Consider the following 5,316-nt stretch of genomic DNA (forward strand, 5'->3'; position numbering starts at 1 on the left):
TATTTTTATATTGTTCTGTAGAATATATACATGTTCTGAATCAAACAGAATGACATTATTATGCGTTCGAAGTGTAACATTCAAGTATACATTATGCTGTCAACCATATTTTTATTTTTTCACGACACTATTGGTCAATTCATATCTAGCCAGATGTTAACATATTTCCCAATCTTGCAAAACGGCAAAATTTATTGGGATAGATAAAAACTAGTTTTCGCCTTTGTACAAAAATAATTGAGTTAGCGGATACAAGCGGTAAATTCGTGAATGTTTCAAGAGTGCCGATGTGGGATTCCTTATAGCCTTATATAGGAATGGATTAGGGATGGCATTAATTTTTATGAGATGGAATTGGATAGAAAAATGTGTCCCATGGACAAGCTTGATGAGTGGATATGCCAAATTGAAAACATTTTTAATATTTCACATTGTTCAATTTACTACATGGGTGATGGCCACTTTTGGATTCCATGAATATGTAATTCTCTGAATTTAGGAATGTGATTTAGGAGTACTATTGCAAACAGCTGGCAAATCCAATTGCTTGACAGACTCACGCTTATGTGGATGGAGTAAAGCAAAAAATGACTACCTTTACTCGTGTGCTGATTTTTCGAGTATGTTTGTCATTTAATTTTTTTCAATTCATTTTTTGGTGTGAGTGTAACACAAATAATCACTATTTTTCTATTTCTCTTTTATTGCGACAAAGCTGCGAAACGCAAAGTTGAATGTTTGGGCTGCAGAAATCCAAAACCGGGAACGTGTACGCGTACGAAGTCATTGTAAACAAACATTACAATACTATGTAAACAAAATGGACGAAGAAAAAGAACCTAATTGCTTACAGAGAGCTGGCATTTTATTTACCACTGGACCTATTTTTTCCATAAATTGACGTTTGTATATAAAAATGATCACTAATAGCCTATAACCCCAATTACAAATTTATGTGTAACCATGGTGTAACAGTATGTAAGATAATGTTTATGACGTCATTATTAGTGCTCAATTGTGTTGCTTGATGTCACTGTTGAGCTCCCTCTTTTGCTGTACTGCATGCTGCCTAGTGCTATGAATTATGATGTCAATGTTCTATCTATAATATACTCGAGCATCCCGAACAGTTGTGTGCTTACCCGCAAACAAGCAAGATATTGTCAGGAATCTTTTGCGGCCGGGTAGAGTTGTTCTATCGAGAGAATAGTTTAAACTATATTGCTCACTGTCCAATACATACCATTTGTACGTTCTAATAAGTACCGTCGTTCAATTGCGTGGGAGTAGAGGTCACCATAGGCATACAAAAATATTCCATCTGACCAATATCAACTACTCTTGTGCTCTACATTATCCTTATATATTCGTTAGTTCTTACAACACATTAGTAAAGCTCTTTTTGTTTCGAATGTTGGAGAAAAAAATTATTTTTTGTACTGTTTTGGAAATCTTAAAAAGATTGAGTGTGTTCTATTAACCAGAAGGTAAGTTACTCGCCATCTGTCGAATTATTATCACGGACTGCAGTGATGGCCATTGTTTTCAATTGTAAAAAGAGTGAAACCTAGGATGACAAGAACAAGGCAGTGAAAGACCAACCCTAGGGTCAAACAAAGATTCTAAATTAGGATAAATTTCTCCTAATTTCAAGAACGTCCTCGTTCTAATTTCGGCGCTCTAGAAGTATTTGTACCAATAGAGAGACGGACGCCTATGGGCAGTGATGTGCTGCGAAAATCGTAACAACCGGAACGCTTCTAATTTGTGTATGCAATATATATTTACAACACGACACGGATGCTGTCAGAAATTTTTGTCTGTCCCAAGTTAGAGCCAAAGAACTACAATGAAATTTGAATTCATTATCTGAAATATGTCTGTTTAAAATTACAAGAATATTCATACCAATTCAATACAAATGGTATTATTAGAATGTCACAGGATAAATTTTCACGGGGTCGAAGGTCGGCGAACAATCCACTACACGTTACTGCTGTACTATTTGTCTGTCGTAATGTAAAACGAATTATTACGTAACAAAACGCAAGTTAATAACTAATTTTACAAGAGAAACTAGACTTTCTATGACATAATTTTATTTCAACAACAGGAATGCAAATGTAATAAAATGTTCATCACTGGCAGGGGGTATATTCACTTGGCTGACACAAACATTCCTCGAATTCGTAATAGAACGAAAATAAGAAAAATAGGAATAAAATTATGGCCTAACCTGGTACACATACTACGAGAGTACCCTAATAGCTCCGGCCGTCCGGCGAATAAGCATTATCTTATTGCACATGAAGTGGACCTATGGTTCGCTTTGTTATTATGTTGTTGTTGTTGTGGATAGTATTAGACTCGAAGTGGGCCTGTGGATCGTTTTTGTTATTTTTAATCGCTTTTCTTTTTAATTACTGTACCAAATTGCTCTGAAATTTTCAGTGGTTGAAGATTGTATTTTCGATAGAAGGCTATCACTTTTTTATAATGTCTGTGAGCTCTATAGAATTCGTTTGTCGAATTCAATGACGCCATCAAAATTGTCAACCACGCTTGAAATCTGATTGGGCGGCTGAATAAATTGTAATTGTCACGTCATTGTTAACTTATTGCTGATTTGTAATTGTTACGGAAATAAACGAGGAAATCGATGCTCAGGGAAACTATACATTGCCTTCTAGTTGCTTCTTGGACATTCCGATTAATATCTGTTACCCTCATGGCAGTGATTCTTAAAGTACCAGACATGGGTCGCGAAAGGTATAAAAATGGGTCGCGCCAAGGTCGGAAATCCAATGGCGATCAAGAGATCTAATCTTTCAGTTTTATCTAGTCCAGGGGTCTCAAACTCAATTTACTTGGGGGCCGCTGATGCAGAGTCTTGATGAGTCCGGGCCGCATCAGGTTTTTCACAATAAAAGCTTAGCAACTTGTTTAAATTTTATTCCTTGTGCACTGCAACTTTAACTGTGCAGATAAAACATGTCGGGATGCTCCTATGCTCAAGAAAGAAATATATTGCGTTTCCCAGTTTTTTGAAATTGTCTGTGCTCATCACCAACCTTTCTGTTTACTGAAACTTCACTTCCAACCACATGTTTAGGAATGTGCGAAATTATAAAATTCCATCTTTTGATAACTGTTGCGCTGATGTTCCAATCAAGCATTTAGCCAATGGACAGTGATGAACGTATCGAGATAAAACTAAGCGTTAGTGATTGTGACGTCAAAAATCATGGAATACTGTTTTAAAATTATTCCAGGCGGTCCCGCGATCGAATATCAGGCCTACAGGTATGGTACTGGTAGGTTAACGCATCGCATATTCATTTCAGGGGATAGATGATAAAATATTTTGTTTTGCCCTACGTGACTATATCTTATATTACAGAGTTTCCTTTTTCGGCCACGGAACACTTTTTATATCACCTCGCGGAACACCAAAAATTAAAGGGTTAAATTGATAAAGAAAAACGATGCAATGTAGGGGTTCCCAATGGTTTCGCCGTGGCGAGTTGAAAATGCGCGACAAACTTCCAGCGTTTCGAAGTAAAACCAGGTAGAGATGGAGGAAGAACGGTTGACCTTTTGCCTTTATTCTTTAGACCATAGGTTCTCAAAGTGTTCCGTACGGAGCCCCGGGGCTCCGCGAGAGAAACCCAGGGGCTCCGCGAGCTATTCGATTACTCTTCAAAATACTGACTAATTTTGTAACTGTTCAAAGAAGCAATAACAGATTTGATAAAATCTGACAACAATATAGCCTCGAAATATGGCAAAGAGGCAGAATTAAAAAATGACATTATTTATAAGCAGTAGCACAGCCAGGATTCTTAAGAGGGAGGTGGTTCAAAATTGGAATCGGAAACTTCTGCGCAACATTCTTCGCGATTAAAAAAAAGGAATACGAGATTTCTGTTGCTTAAAATATTCAATCCATGACCGATGGAGCATTCAACGTGTCTCGTCGTTATAATGTAATTGTGCTCATCGTTACTCACGTTTGATTCGAGATTACTATTAGGATTACTAAAATGAAAGAATACTATTCTAAAAAAACATAAAATATGTGATAAAATGCCAACTACAAATGAATTGGGGTCGTATTTTTGCGATATTGGGATTTGTCAAACTTGATTTGTTCTTTCGCACTTGAGATTATTTTTAAGCAAGATATCGCCGTTTAAAAAATCACAATGCCTGGGCAAAATACGAACAATAGAAAATTATTTTATTGCAATCAGCTCCGTCGGTAGTTTCAGAATGAAAAAAAGGTACATCGCGCTCACAATTGACTGTGTTTAGATTTCGCAGTTACTACGATGAAAACCTAACATAACAACAAATTTTGTGATTTACAATGTCTAAAAAAGCGTTTTCAATCTGAGGTGAGTCTGCTGAAACCAAACGTGTGATCTTCCATTTTAAGTTTCAGTTTTAATATTTTAGAATGCCGTTTTTCAATCAAGAAATTTGGGTTGTGGATTTACCTCTTTATTGATTATTATTTTTAGCATTTCGTCGCCGATGACTATAATATGGTAACATGTTTTTCACATTGAACTCATAATTCCCCACGAGAACAAAAAAGCAATTAACGTCGTCATTGTGTAACAATACCTGTATATTCCGAGGGAAATTTTTGATTTAGGGAGAACAGCTTTAGTATAAAATTTAGATTTATTTATAACTTGTGTTAACCCTATTAAAAAAGGTTCAGCATTTTGAAATAGGTAAAGTACTTTTAACTTGCTCAGGAATATTAATATGAAAGTAACAATTTTAACATTTATTTTGGGGCTCCGTGAATAATATTCAACCTTTCAAGGGCTCCGCAACATCAAAAGTTTGAGAAACCCTGCTTTAGACCAGCGTTTCCCAACCATTTTTGGTCGGGGACTATTTTCTCACCGGTGAAAACCTTTGCGGACTCAAGGTGCGTTTATTACAACCGTAACGAATTTCGAAATCGGAAATTTGCCGCTATTACGCGTTTGTTAAAAGAGCCGAATTTTTTAGTGTATAATGGCTTTTTCTGTCGCACAATATTCAATCCGTGACAATGACGAGAATTTAAAATGACAATGACGAGAATTTAAAGTATCACTTGATTCAGTACTTATAAAAATTATTATTTAAATTCTATTAGTAAATCAAAAATACATAATCATCGCATTGCTTTATTTCTAATTTAATTGGGATCATATTATTCTGCGGTTGTGTTGACGAAATAAAATCAATAATACTCAGAAAATATCATGGCAATCCGTGGACACAAAAATGCGTGGTGAAGTGCCCGATTATATT

Source organism: Styela clava, chromosome 11, assembly GCF_964204865.1.
Source record: "Styela clava chromosome 11, kaStyClav1.hap1.2, whole genome shotgun sequence".
NCBI classification, from domain to species: Eukaryota; Metazoa; Chordata; class Ascidiacea; order Stolidobranchia; family Styelidae; genus Styela; species Styela clava.